Below are 18,605 nucleotides of genomic sequence, written 5' to 3'. Positions count from 1 at the left end.
TACTTTCTCTTATGTTATTTTATATTTCAGGTAAATTAAATGCATTTTAAATGAGAGCGTTCACTGTCAGTGCTATGATCTAGGCGAGTATACGATGCAATGTTCTTCGTTATGAACGTACCCTTAACGTGCGATCTGAGAGAACGTGGAGCGGCGTTCAAAGGAAGATAGAAAAAACATAATAGAACAAAGACAAAATATAAAAACGGGAACCAACCCAACGTCAAATATTTTTTTACTCTCAATATTTGTGGGTTACGATCTCTGGGATAGGACAAAGCTGTCTGTTTATGACTAGAGCGGTCCGTTCCGCTGTTGGTCGGTATTTTAACACAGTTCAAAGGAAATTAGTAGCTGATTTATAGCACGTACTTACCCCATCAAATCTTTCGACGTGACTGGAGACAATTAAAGCCAGTTTCGTGGTAATTTTACTATGGAGTTGTCTAACGAATTTGTGTTGGAATTTTTATCAATGTATAAATTACCCAACTTACTAAAATTTTTACCGGCAACACTGCTGGACAAAACTTACCTAAACCCTGATTCCGATTAATGCGATGCCATCCATAACAAGCAAGCAAGCAAGCACTTTAATTTAACCCAGCCTGTGATACTTGTTTACCCCTTAGAAATACGTTTGGGTGTAACAATTCATTGGAGCGAGGTGTATTAACTAGTGTAAGACAGGAGTCACTCCACCTCGCTCCAATGCTCCAGACCACTCCTTTTCCCTCTATAGCACTCTGATGCGCGATAGAGGTACAACTATCATCCAAATGCTCTTCATGTGGGAGTTCTAAGTAATAGATCTCCAACATGGTTCGCTAACCAGGCGCTTTATTCCTATTATCCTGTAGTGATTTATCTGCGAAACTAAAATTGCTTGCTTGTACCTTAAGCCGCCGCTTCGGACTACGTTCGGTTTGGAGACTTGGTGCTCAAGAGTTTGGGCCCTACGTGCCTGGGTTTTTTGTTTTTGTTTTTATTTTGTTGGCTTTTGTCGGTTTTTATTAATGTTGTGTTAATTTTAAATTATATTTATATTTTATATAATTCCGTTCTGATAAAAGGTACTAATTTTATAACAAAACTCCCACACCTTTTAGCTTTACAGAATTTAGAGAACTCGAAACATCCATGTTGAATAAAATTCAAGCGACCAAATAACTTTTTTAAAAACATCAAATTTAATGATCGTGGTTGATGCGAGTTAATACCAATAGCATTTCGGCTCAAACTTTGTAAAGTTCGTAGTAAATTGCAATTGTCCATATAACATTTTACCAAACTTTTTACCTTATATAAATTGTAATCTATCTTTATATAGCTCAATAAGTAGAAATATAGCAAATGCCTAACCTTGTCAAATGCTGTAAGAAGTTTATATTTGGCTCTAATCAAATATGTTTTCAGTAACTGAAAATTTATAGTTCTTTTTTATATGATGGGAAAGTTTTATTGTGTAATATGGAAAAGTATACGGATCGGTCAAATATTAAGTAGAATATAAACTTTTTGCAGTGTTAAGTAATGTAAACTTTACCTTCTTTCTGAGGTAATACACGCTGGTGATAAATTATTAGACCAATATCATTAACTACATATTGTGTATTTGAAGAGTGATAGAAAAAAATATATATATACTAGTTTTATTTAAGAAAAGATTAGAGGAAGCGTTAAAAAAGATATATAATACTTACTGTAAGCAACATTATATTAATGTGTTATATTGGTACTGATATTGTTATAATAGATTGACAAAAATATCAAATGAGTTTAATAAAAATATTGTATCGATATGTAGTTTCATTTATTTATTTATTAACCCTGGGTTAGTCTGGTACTTAATTCTAGCGACTTAGGTCTGGTGGAGTCTGGTAGATCCAACTATCTGAAATCCGTATCTCCAAAACTATATTGAAAATTGTATGTTTGTTTTCTTTAATAAAACAATACACTATGAAAAGGCGATATTTTTTTTTTAAATTCACAACTGAATAACAAAATTAAATTAATTGGTAGCATTATCTGCGGCTTATCCGTTTTTATAATCTTTACTTGTCATAGGAATTAAAATAAAAGGAAGAAGATAACAAAGGAAATGGAAATCATGAATACGATTAAGATAAGAAAGTTACAATATCTCGGCCACGTTATGAGAGGGGATAAATATGTGTTGCTACAAACCATAATGCAGGGAAAAATACAGGGAAAACGAAGTATTGGAAGAAGACGCATCTCCTGGCTCAACAATCTAAGAAAGTGGTATAATTGCAGTTCCATCGACTTGTTTAGAGCTGCGATCTCAAAAGTGAAAACACCTGTGACGATTACCAACCTCCTTAGATGAGACGGTACCTAAAGAAGACATGTTATAACGAAACGCGAAATACATATTGTTTTTTTAACTTCAACACAAAATATTGCGATTTTCTATCCGATCTTCATGGTACCACTGGTCTTTATTGACCACTTTACATAAAGTTTGAAGTCCGTATAAAAAATACAATAAAAGATATAATAATGTAAACTTAAAATTAACTTAACCATATTGGCTAAAGTAATATACATATGTAAGTATTAGCAGAAGAATTAAAATTAAAAATTTAAGATATAAAAATCTCTAACCAAAAAAAAAACAAACCTAAACTGTCACATAAAAAATCTTTGAAATATGGAAGTAACAAAAATGTGCAAATAATTAAGAATATTCCCGAATCGATGACTAAATAAACTAATACATAAAACTTAGTACATTTTAATAGCAATAATACAATGTGATATGTAGATAGTAAATCGACAGTATTCTGACCAAACTGGGTACACGTTATAAAGGTGTATTGAGGTATTCTGTCTTTGAGTAAAAACAATATGTTAAAAAATGCTTTCTGATCCTATTTTTAAACAGTGGTGGAGACAGAATTTTTATTTCGTTAGGCAGATAGTTATACAAGTGAATATCAATTGAATTCTTTGTGCTCTTTGATAGTCTGAATCGTTGTGACCTAATTAAATCCCTCGATCTTGTTAGATGATCATGTAATTATGAGTTTATAGTAAACTTATTTTTATTATCGTGAATTTCCAACAGTGTTGCATACATATAAAGCGAAGGTAGAGGCATAATACCCATGTTCAAAAATAGTGGTTTACAATGACCCCTTAAATCCGCTCCAGCAAGTATCCTCACCACCTTCTTTTGTAATTTAAATATTCTGTCGGCATGACCAGAGTTGCCCCAAACAGCTATTCCATATTGTATATGACTATGAAACAATGAAAAGTAACACATTTTAAGGGTACTTTTAGGTACCAAATAAACCAGGTTACGCATTACAAATATTGTACTGGCGAGTTTAGAACTTAAGTTGTCTATATGGATGCCCCAATCTAAGTTGTCATCCATAAAAATCCCTAACAATTTGATGCTATATCCAAAAATGGGTCTTCGATCTGAACTGAAAACTATATTTTGATTTTTATCCTCGTTTAGTTTTAGTTTATTATGTGTAAACCAGTTTTTAATTTTAAGCACATCGTTTCCTATTTTGTTATTTAAATTATATTGATTCTGGTCGGTACTAATAACGGTTGTATCATCTGCAAAACATATACACCTTAAGGGGTGGGTATAATGAAATATATCGTTGAGATATAGAAGAAAAAATGTAGGTCCTAATATAGACCCTTGGGGAACTCCATGTTCAACATTGTGAAAATTGGAGTAGTTATTATTTAAAAAAACGGCCTGTTTTCTGTTTATTAAATACGATCGAAATAAATTAAGAGCATTTCCCCTTATGCCATATTTGTGCATTTTGTCTAAAAGTAAAGTGTGTGAGACACAATCAAAAGCCTTAGATAAGTCACACAATGTTAAAGACACGAAGTGACCTCTCTCTAGGCCATCAACTACTTCCCTTACAATTTCCTGAATTGCTTGAGTAGTGCTGCATTTTTTTCTGAAACCATATTGATTACAATGAAGTATCTTGTACTTTTCTATGTACTCTATTAAGCGGTTATTCAAAATACTTTCAAAAATTTTACCAAGAATGGGAATAATAGAAATAGGGCGATAATTTTCAATTTCTTCTGGAGATCCTTTTTTGAGTAGCGGTAACACTTTTGTTACTTTTAATGCATCGGGAAAAATTCCTTCGATAAGGCAAAGATTATAAAGTATGACCAGTTTATCAATAATAATATCCAGAGTTTCTATCACTAATTGTTTGTTTAAGAAGTAAAAATCAGTGCATTTTGAGTTTTTCAAGCTGTATAATGTATTCCTAATTTCAGTATCACTAACAGGTGTTAAAAACAACGAGTGGCAAGGGGAGTATATTCCCTCCAAAAAATTCATGGCATCATTTTCATCTGTCTCATCTAACGAGTTCAATATATTTCCCGCTACCGAAGTAAAGTAATTATTAAAATATATCAGATATATCATATATTGCTAACAGCTGATCGACAATGTCTCCCCTTTGTTAGATTATAAAAAGTAACTATATGTGGATTTTTTGTACTCCTGAATTCGTATCAATGGAATCATCATTGTGGAAAGTGGAAAAAAGAATCACGTTTTTGTTTTTTTTTGCCCATGTAACTCACTACTGATAAATCATTCTGGAAATCAAACATACTAGATCGTATACTCCTATCTTTTGTAAAAAGTAGACGTAGCGGCAACTCCTTCTTGTTTTTTCCCACTGTTCTGTTTCCACTGTATCTACCTTCGAGATTTATGACTTTCTTTAATGGTTCGCCTGTGCATTGTGAATGTTGGCTGTGCCGGAATATAGTAGAATGTGCTTGTATAAATAATGTCTTTCTTTCGTTTCCTTTCGACTGTATTGTGATTGTCTACGTAGGCATTAGGATTCACAAAAGAGCTCACCTCTGATACTTTACGTCATGTACAGAAAAGAATCTTTAAAGACCCCACAGCACGTAAGTGCATGTAAAAAAATTGTTGTATATATATATATAACTATATATTACAGGATCCAACTTGTAAGACGGCCATCGCCGTATTCCCTTTCTTCTCTCCAAGGCATGCTCCTCCTCCAAACCTCTCCATTCCATCGCTCTTCTAATTCCCTCATTCCATGAGTCTGCATCTTTGCATCTTGCATCTAAATTAATAACAAAATATTCTGTTTTCTTCATGCTGACTTGTATCCCCTATTTTACATATTCTCTGTATAGACGCTTTATCGTAAATTCTAGATCATAAGAATCTTGAGCTAGAAACTTGGTCATCTGCAAAGTTGACAGGGAGAACAGTACATCATTTCCTATGGGGATCCCCATTCCCTGGCAGTGGTTTTTCCAATTTTGGAGGACTCAATGTGCCTCAATATATAAAATATACAGTAAGGGTGACTTACTGCATCTTTGTCTTAGTCCTTCAGTTACTTTTATTGGCTCTTATAGTCTATTTCCGATTTTTAGGTACGTAGTGTTATCCCTGTATGCTTCTGTGATTATTCCTAAAAGGTATGGACTAATGCCGAGTTGTTGTAAAGCTTGCCACAATTTAAGTTTTGGAATTGTATCATACGCCTTTTCTAGGTTAATGAAGGCTAGATGTACTTCGGTACCAACCGCTATTCTTTTTTCTATTAATTGTTGGAGTATAAACAAGTTTAGTGTAAGATCTACCAGGCGTAAATCCACTTTGGTCTTCGCTAATTAGATGTCCTATCATCTTGTAATTTTTCATTTATTATTAATTACTATTTAACTGGGAATAAGCCACAATTAAAGGTTAAAATACGTTTATTGACGTTTCAATTTCCACTTCGGAAATCGTTCTCAAAATACAAACATTAGTAAATAAACAAATTTTGTTTTTGATACTTAGTGAAAAATTCTTCTAATAATTTAATTTTATCTGACTCATCTATATTGACAATTCAGACATACATTATACATTTTAAAGTAGACGACTTTAAAATGATATTGCCAATATTGTTGAGTTGCGTTCCTGGGACGACTTTACTTATAAGATAGTTCATTCGATTACATGAAATCAACTTTAACTTGAGAATATCCGTCAGAAAAGATCATAACATGTAATTCGTCTTTAAAAAGACAAATACATGCCATGATGACAGTAAAATTCTCCTGTTAGTGATTCCATAGTAAATTATGAGGGAAAAAACAGGAAAAAAAAAAAAGCCAAAATTACTTGTTCTAACGAAAATTCGTTCTTGGAGGAGAAACATTTGTTAACATCTGTTTTATTTAAAAATGATTATCCTTTATCGTTTATAAATAAGGAATTTTCAACAATAGATCGAATAGAACAAAACAACTTAGAACGAGATCCTACAGCATATACAAGGGATAATACGAGGAAAATAACAATACCATATATAAAAGGATTATCGGAAAAGCTTAAAAGGATAGGAAATAAATTCAAAATTTCAACAACATTCAAAACAACAAACACGTTGAGATCTATTTTGTCCAAAACCAAACCTAACAATGAACAAGAAAGGACAAAGAATTGCATTTATAAAATACCTTGTGAATGCGATCAGTTTTATTTAGGTGAAACATCAAGGCCAATAAATGTTAGAATAAGTGAACATCAATCCTATATTAAAAATAGAGAATTTGATAGATCTCAAATATGTAAACATGCATGGGATAATGAACATAGGGTTCAATGGAATGATTCAAATATAGTCCTAAAAGAAACGGATGGTAAAAAGAGAAAAATCAAAGAAGCGGCTCTAATTATGCTAAATGAGACCAATTGTGTCGCGAATTCCTCGGCAGAATGTAGTAGGATCTGGTTACCCATATTGAAAGAGGAAGTTATTAAAAAGAAAATACCAGTATTGGTAAGTCAGTAACATATAGAGAATACATCATTTATATTTTTTTAAATAACAAACATATAAAATCGGAATTTGGTATTTATTGAAGGTAAAATAAATGCAAGATCAAATACTTACCATGTTGGGATAGTATTATGAGGTTTTTTTCCTGGTTTTTCCCTCATAATTTACTATGGAATCACTAACAGGAGAATTTTACTGTCATCATGGCATGTATTTGTCTTTTTAAAGACGAATTACATGTTATGATCTTTTCTGACGGATATTCTCAAGTTAAAGTTGATTTCATGTAATCGAATGAACTATCTTATAAGTAAAGTCGTCCCAGGAACGCAACTCAACAATATTGGCAATATCATTTTAAAGTCGTTTACTTTAAGATGTATAATGTATGTCTGAATTGTCAATATAGATGAGTCAGATAAAATTAAATTATTAGAAGAATTTTTCACTAAGTATCAAAAACAAAATTTGTTTATTTACTAATGTTTGTATTTTGAGAACGATTTCCGAAGTGGAAATTGAAACGTCAATAAACGTATTTTAACCTTTAATTGTGGCTTATTCCCAGTTAAATAGTAATTAATTTAAAATGCCACAAGAAAATAGCTTCAGAACAATATTCATTTATTATCTTTCCAAACAATCTCTCGAAATTAGGTAGGACACTTAGTCCTCTGTAGCAATTAGGATCTTTTCGATTACCCTTTTTAAAGATGGACACTTGGTGAGCGGTTTTCCATTCAGATGGTACTTTTGTTGGAGCAAATATATTCACCGTTTCAACAATCTCTCTTGTTTGTTTGTAGTTTATAGCGTAGTTTAAAAAAACTTGTTTTTTCATCTAATAAACCCAGGTAATAAAACAATCAACAAAATATTCTTTAACAATCAAAGATGAGTAACAGTTGTTTATAATACGAACAAAACAATCAAGAACTTGATTTAAATCAGAACGTCATAGGTCGACGACAATTTTTTTCCTCCACAATTTTCCCGCACTATTAATTTTAATTGATCCTATTACACCAATGACAATAAGAAAACATCCCGAGAATATACACATGAGCCAAGATTATTTGATGCTAAAATTAGGATCAGTGTAGGGAACTACACCATGAAATCTATAGTGAGTGACGTGAGTTGTTATCGTTTGGGACTATGTGAACTTTTACACCAAAGTGAGGGCCCGATTCTGGACAAAAATTGTTAGTGTGTACTTATGAATGGAATAATTAAAGTTATGTAAGTACGTAGAGTTGGACAATGGCCAAGATCATTTGGTTATGAGCGAATTTTTTTGAATTATAGTGCTGGTTTTTAAATGTGGTATTTACATAAATATAAACATATGTGAATTAATAGGTTAAAACGATGTTGCCAAAGTTTTCAAGGATATGACACATATACAAAAATGATTCAATTCAATATCAAAATCATCAATAGAAATGTTCTTTATTTTTCAATTGCCCATTTAATTATTGAAGGATATATCCAAGCAACAACTCCTGCTTAATTTTATTTTACTAAATACCAATAGGATGTTTAGAAAAACTACAATCTGATCAATTAACATGATTAATAAGCCATGTTTTTTTAACTTAAATCATTTCAAAAAACTACTAATAGGTAAAAGAACTAACAATTTTCTCATGACAATAGTTGATACAGGTATCTAACAACGGGTTTTGGAACTTCTTCTTCTTTTTAACATGCCATACACCAAAGTGCGTAGGCGACTATCTCATTACTAGAATTTTGTTCTTGGCGGCGTGAAACAGCTCGCCTGTATTGTGTATTCCTGTCCATTCTTTAATATTTCTTAACCAGGATAATTGTTTGCGGCCGGCTCCTCTCCTACCTTCGATCTTCCCTTGTAGGGAAGATCGAAGGGTTGTTTTGGAACTATTTATAATATAAGTTTATAGGATTTATATACCTAAGATATATATTGTGATTAATTTATATAGAATACCTAAGGTAATCACAATCAAACCTTTCGGTAACTTAATATTGAAGTATTCTGATTTCGTAAAAATCATTCGTTAGTTCTCATTTCAAGTTTTATTAAATATTGACCTAAATGCAATGATAATATTCTTTTCCTTTTCTTTATTCTTGAGGGTACTAAATTAGTTATAATTACTTTTCACAAAATATTATTCATTGTGTTTTAATAATAAATTGCGCAGTTCTTGCTATTCACCTGTTTAACCAAATTTGTATAGAGCATTTACCTTCACTACACCTCAATATAATTTTTTTTATGAACTATTTGGCTTTACTTTTTTTATATACATATTTATTTAATGTACATGTTTCTTCTTCTTTTTCTTCTTTCTTGTATGTAGGCTTTAAAGCCTGTTTCTTCTTCAAACGCTTCGATATCGCTTTGTAAAATATTACATTTACTCCATACTGCTATATGGTGTAGAAACATAGACCATAAAGGCCAATGTGATGAACCGATTGGATGCCTTTGAAATGTGGGTATTTAGAAGACTACTTAAAATTACCTGGACAGATCACACAACGAGAACGAGATTTGCTGCCAATAATAAAAAGAAGAAAAACTGCTTATCTGGGTCATATATTTCAAAATTTTAAGTACCAGTTCTTAAAGCTTATTATGGAAGGGAAGATAGAAGAAAAACGGGGCATCGGAAGAAAGAAATACTCATGGCTTAAAAACATAAGATATTGGACAAACCTCGATGCCCATGCACTCTTTAGAGCCACACAAGACCGAGAGGAGTATGCCAGAATTGACGCCAACATCCACTAATTGGATAGGGGATAGGGCACCATAAGAAGAAGACTATTGTATTGAAGGTATGAGTTAATCTTTGGAGCTCGTCTTCTGTCTCGGCGATTAATGCGGCGTCGTCTGCATATCCTAATATTTGGATTTTTTTGTTCCCCATTCTGTAACCATAACCTTTGCTTACTGCATGTACATGGTGTATGAAGAAACTGTTAGCGCTATTCCGAATCGTGAACTAATTATAGTTTTAGAAAACTTTAACGCCAAAGTAGGGTCACCTTATACAGGGTGGTCCTTAAAAAATTGTACAAACATAAACCGTAGATTCTGCACTTTAAAATATTACGATTTAAATCAATTTGCTTTAATAAAATGTTGATATAAAGAACACGAACGTCGCATCTTTAAGAAGGTGTTTCTTGCCTGTTCTATTCTACATTTAACCTCTTGTTCTTGGTCTAAGGTTTCATGTATCCAACAGCCTAGATACTTTTTCACTTGTCCACCTAGATTGTTGTTGACTAGTATGTTTATAACTGGTGTGTGTTTTTTGAAATTACCATTGTTTTGGTTTTTTTTTACATTCACCTTAAGGCCGTATAGTTCTCCTTCTCGCACTACTTTGGTTAACAGAATTTGTAGTTCTTCTTTACTGCCAGCAATCAGTACTGTATCATCGGCATACCTGATATTGTTCACGATTTTTCCATTGACTTTTATTCCTAGGTAAGCCTGTTCCTTTAAAAATGGAATGATGCTTAATTAACTTCCCTTCTCTTTCTCTTCTGACTTATCTTCTTTTTATCGTCAGTACTACACTACCTAGTTCTTTATGCCTGAGTCCCAAAGAACCCCGAGCAAGATACCTCTACCAGACTGAAGCCCAAACCTAGTGCCGTTTTTTATGTAAACTTCCGTTCTGCCAGTAAAAAGGTTATAAAATGGAGAACACATCTGAAAAAATAAGCAGCAACAGTAGATTTAAAAAAAGGCAAAAAATTTAGCCCTAGAGGTAAAAGCATAAATGGTGTTCTAGAAGAATCTGGAGAAACGAGTAGGGGAGAGTCCTACAGTACCGTCACCTTAAGGTTTATCAAAAAAAAAAATCAAAATGCTAAAAGGTACATGTTTAATACTTCCTGTCATGTATGAAAGGACTATTATGCTGTCAATGAAAGTAATAAACAATCATAATGTTTCAAAATAATCACTTTATTAATGAAAATTAAAGATAAGGAAAAATCAAACTTTATAAAATTGGCCTCCAGTACCGGCCAGTAAATATATTACCAATTAAACAATACAGAAATCACAAATATATTGTTTGGATAGCTCTGATATGTTCGCACAAGCCTCATGAACCCAAATATTACAGTTTCCACACTGTATCCAATCCTCTTAATGAGATTCAGTGCACAAAGGACAAACTGTCTCTTCTTCAACCGGTCTGCTAGGAGGAGGTAGGTTTTCATCTTTATTTTTCCTACTTTTCTTACTAACATATCTTCCTGACAACAAGCTTTTACCCTTTTGAACATATTTTCCTGAGACCTTATTTTTTTTGTTAACGTCATTTTTCACAAGTAAATTCTTCCCTCGTTTAAGTGATTCGACGCTTGTTTTGCCTGCTTTTTTCTCTTCCAGCATTTTTTTGTATGGAGAACCAGTTATAATTTCGCTTTTTTCAGCTTTACGACTCCGGACAGTTACTCTTCTTTTAGAAGCATCAGGAACCGGTGAGAGTTCTGTAAGTACAGCTTTAAAATTGTCTGTGGATAGGTCAATTGTAGCTTCTTCTTGAGATTCTAATTGCCGCAAAAAAGCAATTTGTGATTCTCCATTAGCAAGAGTAGTTTGGTTGTCGGAATGCACAGAATTTGTAATATGGGCTACGAGATCAGGAGCAGGAGTAGTAGATGTTGGTTCTAGCAGTTGGGAAGATGAAGGCAATGGTTCTGATGTTGAAGGTGTTGCTTCTAGCAGTTGAGAAGATGAAGGCAATGATTCTGACGTTGATTGTTGTTCTGTAATGTTGGTTATGTTAGAACAAATAACGTCCAAATCATTAAAGACATTTTTATCAAAGGGGTGTATGCCTGTGCAACGAAAGCCACTAACTGCGATTTCCATTCGAGAAACTCGATTAAAAGCTGAAGCAACTAAGCCAGCAATCTCGTATTCACTGATTCTAATACCGGGATTTAATCTCATCCACAAGTCACATGCATTATTATAAGCAGATTTAAATGGCTTCATGAACGTACGATCTAGTGGCTGTAGCTTATGGGTCGTATGTGGTGGGGTGCTAAGCATATGGATGTTATTTTTCCGGGCAGATTCAATAACATCTAAGTCCTTATGACTCGCATGTCCATCTAAAATCAGGAGAACTGGATTCTCGGCTGTAGGATTAGAATACTGCACAAAATGATGCATCCATTTTAAAAATAATTCGGCATTCATCCAGCCGTTTGGCTGAGCTTCGCCTACGCTCTTATTTGGGGCGTTAACCATTAGTCTTTCATTCATTCGGACTCGTGGAAATATAAAATATGGTGGAACAAATTGACCTCCAGCGCTCATTGCAAAAAGCACCGTCACGTTCTTTCCACGTTCTGCTGAAGTCAGTTTTCCTACTTGTTTTTGGTTTTTAGTAGCTAAAACTTTGGCATGTTTTTGGACAATGCTGACACCAGTCTCGTCGCAATTACATATTTTATAAGGAGTGAATTTAAACCTCTGTATCAAAGTCTCTAAACCATCAAAGAAACGCTCAACCTGAGGTCTGTTAAATCCTACTGCTCTCATTAAGCTCGTTGATTCAGCACTTCGCAATGATAAATCACTATGTCTTTTCATAAAAGAATAACAATAGTTTTTCCCTGCCATTTCTTTTTCTTTATTAAACTGGTGAGGTACCTTCAACTTCTCTGCCAGTTGAAAAGCAAGACGTAAAAATTCTTGCCTGTTTAAAGGCATTAGTCTATTGGCCAAGTCTTTAACATGTGTCGCCAATGTTTCTTTATGTTCAGGTGAAAAAGTATTGTGAAAACGACCCATAACTGGCTCAATGGATATCTCTTTATTATTTTTAATAGCACTTACTCTATCATTCAATGTAGTTCGTGGTATCTGATAGCGTTCGGCAGCTTGGCGTGCACTCATCTCATTATTCAGTACCTTTTCTACGGCTTTTCGCATGTTCGCAGGATCCCAGCTGCCCTTTTTTTTGCCTCACATGAATAATTTTCATATTTATCACTTGGCATATTTGCGTACCTGTAAGTAAAAGAAATCTTTTAAAAACGAACTTTATTATTGGCCGGTACTGCAGGACAATGCAGTGGCCGGTACTGGAGGAAACAAAAAAAAAATAAGTTTGTTTACAGGTAAAAACAAACGCACAAATATTGATTTAAAGTATACTTTTTTATAGTTATATAAGTACACTATACATACCAGGAGGTATTTGTTTTAAACTGGATCTTTAAAGGTTGAAAATCACCAACAGAATTTTAAATATGCAGTGTACGTCTATGATGCCCAACACAAATCTTTGCACTGACAAGAATCCTGTCGCGACACGTTGACACCGCGCTGGGCTTGTACTTATAGGAGTGTCTAGCACTAATACCGATAATCATCACCGTATTATAGGTTTGTAGAACTTTCAACTGGCCGGTACTGTATGCCGGCCGGTACTGTGGGACTCTCCCCTAAGTAGAAACTATGTTAAAAAGAGGTATGACATGGAAATGAAACGACAGAGATAAATAACACAGTTTGGACGAAAGAAGGCATTACAAACTTTGTCATAAGTTGGAGTCGTTCACAAACTTTTTGGGGGAATATAAAATTATCTAAGATAAATAATAATAGTGGTTAGAATTTAATGCTAAAATTAATAAAACTGAGCAAGATTTCACCTGAACTGTCACAAACAGATACACTATTAAAACGATTCAGCTTCTGGTGACTTCCATTATGATTTTGTAAACAATATTTTACATTAACTATGAGTCTATGTGTGTCATCCTACGTCGACATAATCTATTGTCATGTAAATGTGTTTACCCAGTGCAAAGTAAACTGTATAAATGTACCGTGCAGTCGCGGTCAACCATGATGCATTTCCGAAACAAGCTAACAAAGCAATTGCTATTGATTTGTTGCATAATTTTATTCGCGAATTCCGTTTAATATCCAGTAACAAACGCGAATTTAATAAAGATCATGGCAGAAGTGACCACGAGAATTTATTATGAAAATTATTAGACAATATATACGAATGAATTATTTAACATGTAATTTTAATTGACCAATGCAACAACATTTTTTCTCTCATTCCGCGGTGTGAAACATTTTTTAATTATAATTATTGTTGTTAATTAGTAAAATATTTAATTCTAGCGTTTTCCTTATACCTAATATAATTATAATATATTATAAGTTTAATTAACACAATTCCAACGTATAATTAACACAAAATGTTAGATATTGTTACTAAATTCACACATAAATATAACACAATATTTATAATATTCATGGAAAATATTAAATTGAGTCATAATGTTTATAAATACACTAAACATTAAAGCAGAAACAATTAAGTTAAAAAATAAGTAATTTATTAAAATTGAAAATATTGAAACTACTCCAGGAGGCTCACCCACTACGAGACACGCTTTGAGCCTTTAATAAAGCACATCATTTGTTCTATAAGGTGTTGCTACTACTAGAACTGCATTTGGATCAACTTTACCATCTTTTAAAACAATTGGTACGATAGTACTCATTGCTCTATATATCAATCGGGGGGATAATGTGTAGGATCGGCCTTAAATAACATCCTCTACTTAAATTTCAAACTCAATTTGACGGATCTTCAAGTGCCATCTCTGCAGCGGAGGTTGGCAATCATCATAGCTATATGGACTTTAGATACGGCTGCTGCGAAAATTCATTGGTTCATTGGTTTATCCGTACCATTCTCTCAGGTTGCGCAGCCATGACATTCTACGTCTCCCTATGTTTTTTTCCTTTGATCATTCCCTGCATAATTAATTAGAGCAAGTTGCATCTCTCTTCACGTGTACGGTCTTTGAGATATCCCCATTTTGTTTTGATTGTAATTAGGATTTCTATTTCTTTATTCGTTCTTCTTAGAACCTCTTTATTTATAACGTGTTCCGTCCACGATATTTTCATAATTCGTCTGAATACCCACACCTCTAATTATTCCAGTTACTTCATTGATGTGGTATTCAAGGTCTAAGCTTCTATTCCATAACACAAAGTCAAGAAAACGTAATACTTCGCCAACTTAACTCTTAGTTTCAACTTAAAATCTTTTGTACAGAGCACTCTTCTCGTTTTGTTGAAATTTGCTCTAGCGTTTTATATTCTGATTTTGATTTCCTGAAAGTAATTATTGTTGGAGTTAATCATTGTTCCAAGATATAAATATTTGTCCACTCGTGCGACATTCGTTACGTCTATTAGATGATTCTAGTTATTTCTTTAAGTTTTAATATTCTTATGTTGCCAATTTGGCGTCCATTGTTAGACCGCCAACCCTGAAGGTGGCTCCCTGAACGATTTCTAGTTACTGGATTTTGCCCCAGAAATTATTTAAAAATCTTTTTTCAAAGTTTTTCCAACTAGTACATTCATCTTCTTTACTACCAAACCATAGGCTCGCTTTATCCTTGAGATGGTATCTGATATTTTCCTTAAATTCTTCAAAATTTACAACATACTGCAGTTTTTTTTTAATTCGTAATGAAAGGAACCGAGTGCAATTTGCTCACAATCCCGCCAAATTAATTTTTTACGTCACCTGTACTGTGGATAAAGTATTTCTTTTCTGTCTTCGAATTTTTGTTAATTTTTGTTTTCTGTGACTTGTTTTTCTATTTGTTAAATTCTTTTCTTCACTTCTTTCATGTCTTCTTAAATAGCTTTCTCCAACTTGATTTCCAGATTTTTTAATTCCTTTTTCTGGCAATTCTTTATCTCCCCCATTTTATTTTTAATTTCTTTAATCTCGGTCTCCTGTTTTCCTTTCTATAGTGTTATCTCTTTCGTCTGTTGTATCATTTCTCTCTTTATCTCCTCTACATATCCTTTAATTTCCTGTTCATAATTTTCCACACGCTACTCTATATTTCTGTTGTTTAGTTTTATTGTTTGTCTTGTTTCCCGTTGATTTGCATCCATTTTTTGTGATTGTCATTGCATCTCTTGTAAAATCTTTTCAAAACCTGATAGTTCCAGTCTTTTTGTTTTCATGGTTGTTATTTCTAAGTTTTCCGTTTGTTTTTTTTTTCAAACTTTTACTCGTCATCGTAAACATTTGCTCTTCTCTTGAATTATTCTCCCTCTAAATACGAAGCTTTTAATTAATGAAATATTATATATATATATACATCGGTTTAGAACGCCTTTCGACGTTGTCCGATACCTAAACACCATCTCTTTCTATCTTCGCAGTCGTTTGTTGTTAAATTTCTTTCGCTCATGGACTTGTTTACGCCGTGTTGCCATTCTAATCTGGGTCTTCCTCTTTTCCGTCGACCTATCGGTTGCCATTCTATTACGTTTTTGGGGAGTCTTGATGCTGGCATCCGTTGAACATGCCCATACCACCTTTAGTAAAATATTATCCCCGCCAAATAAAAAACTTTAAATTTTCTCGATTGGTTGCAAATACGACAAATTTTTCGCTTACACAAATATAGAAATTGTCAAAAATTTTTAAAATGGTGCAAACTTCCACTTAATTGAAACAATCTCTGCCGATCACTTACTATTATCACTCTTAATTTTTTTATTTTATACTGAATAACTTTTACTCGAAACTACTATTGAAAACAACCTCAAATCACGTTTCTCTTACTAACAGTAAACAACCTCTTTCTTCAAAATCTCAGGATGATATTTAAAAAATGGCCTCCTACTTCATTGCAAACATTCGCACGAGTTTTCGTATATAAATGTCACATCAGCGTAAATAGATGCCACTACATCTTCCATACTCTCGACACGTATGACGTAAACCTTTTCTTTCAAGAATCTTTTGCAGAAAAGATCTAAAGGGGTTAGGTCTGCAAATCTAGGAGGCCGTAGTACAGGTTCACCCCGTCCAGTCCAATATTCGAAGAATGTTTGATTTAATAAAGATCTCACTTGTGCAACATAATGTACATTAGCACCATCATGCACCATCATGAACTTTATCGAGCAATAGCAGTAATATATCATTTTTCCACTTCTTTTCTTTCTTTCTTTCTTTCTTTCTTTCTTTCTTTCTTTCTCCCCTTCCTTTTACCCTATTAGGGTGTCGGATTTGGGCTAGCTATTTTAATTTCCATTTACCCACCTCTTCCATTCTTGTTTGTTTCCTGCCATTATTTTCAATTCCTCGAGTGATTTTTGTTTAAGTTTTCCCGCCTCTACTACTTGTTGTATCCATTTTTTTCTTGGTCTGCCTTTTTTTCTTTTTCCGATGTTTTTTGCTTTATAAATTTTTCTTGTTATTCTATTGGATTGCATCCTCATCAGATGCCCATACCAGTTCATTTGTCTCTTTGCTATTTTGTTCATTATCGGTTCCTGGTTGGCCATTCTCCTAATAGTCTCGTTGCTTAATCTATCCCATTTTGTCTTTCCAACTATCCTTCTTAGATGTCTCATCTCCATTGCGTTTATCCTGCTCTTATGTTTTTCCAGAATTGTCCAGTTTTCACTTGCATAGAGCACAGTCGGTATCACTATTGTGTTATATATTTTTATTCTTGTTTCTCGTGCAAGTTCTCTTTTTCCCATTATTGGGGCTAACGCATAATATAACTTGTTTGATTTCTTTGCTTTATTTGTTATTTTCCAGTGTATTTTTCCGTCATTAGTTATTATACTTCCCAGGTATTCGTAAGTTGTTACTATTTCCAATTCTGAGTTTTTACATTTTATCTTTATTTGATTATCTTCCTTATCTCCTTTGCCGCTGATTATCATTATCTTACTTTTTTCCTCGTTTATCTCCATTTTAAAATCTTCTATTTGTTCTACCCATATATCCATTAGTTTCTGCATTTTATTCTCGGAATCTGATATTAGTACTATGTCGTCTGCATACATTAAGGACTCTATTGTTACCGGTTGTAATCTGCGGTAACCTATTATTGTCTGTAGTTGATTAATTCTGACTCTAGTGTTTCTTATGAATTCGTTCATTACTATTATGAATAGCAAACGGCTGAGACTATCTCCTTGTTTAATACCTCTCTTCCAATTAAATGCTTCCGATATTTCCCCTGTTATTTGTATCCTACTCTTTGTAAGTACTTTCTATAATTTTTATCAATGCATTAGGTACGTTTATTTTCCTCAAGCATTTCCCTATAATATGTCTTTCTATCGTGTCAAATGCTGCTCTTAGGTCTATGAATGCTAATACTAGTTTTTCCCTCGTATCTATGCTTCTTTCTATTAGGTTTCTAATGATATATATGTTGTCATTTGTCTGTCTTCCCGGTCTAAATGCCGTTTGTTCTTCTTCCAATACCATTTCTACTTCTTGTCTCAGTCTCTTCTCTATTATTTTCGTATATATTTTAAAGCATACCGATGACAGACATATTGCTCTATAGTTGTCGCAGTTTACATGTTCTCCTTTTTTGTATATTGGCACGATGATATTGTTTTGCCAGTCTTTAGGGATTGTTTGTTTTTCCCACGCCTCTTTATATATTTTCCATAGCCAGTTTATTTCTTCTTCTCCCATGTATTTTACCATTTCCGGTTCAATTTCATGATCTCCACCTGCCTTGCCTATTTTTATATTTGATAATGCTTCTATTACTTCTTTTCTACTTATTTGCTCTGGCTCTGTGTTTTCTCCGCCTTCATTGATTATATTGTCTTCCTTTATCACTTCGGTATCAAATTTTTTCTCATAATATTCTTTCTATACCCTAGCTATT

General features: G+C 33.3%; 1 protein-coding gene across 2 annotated transcripts in view; it reads left to right on the top strand.

Moving 5' to 3' along the window:
- Positions 1-7,964: 7,964 nt before the first annotated feature.
- Positions 7,965-18,605, top strand: part of LOC140434136 (protein peste-like) — a 149,735-nt gene continuing 139,094 nt past the window's right edge. The window contains exon 1 of one of the 2 annotated variants that reach the window (XM_072522188.1): positions 7,965-8,102. The gene's annotated coding sequence lies outside the window, so the exon portion shown is untranslated. The remainder of the gene's footprint in view (positions 8,103-18,605) is intronic. The other variant, XM_072522183.1, reaches the window with a different exon arrangement.

Source organism: Diabrotica undecimpunctata, chromosome 2 (genome assembly GCF_040954645.1).
Source record: "Diabrotica undecimpunctata isolate CICGRU chromosome 2, icDiaUnde3, whole genome shotgun sequence".
NCBI lineage: Eukaryota > Metazoa > Arthropoda > Insecta > Coleoptera > Chrysomelidae > Diabrotica > Diabrotica undecimpunctata.
Note: the sequence above shows the minus strand (reverse complement) of the source record. Positions and strands in the feature narration are given on the sequence as shown.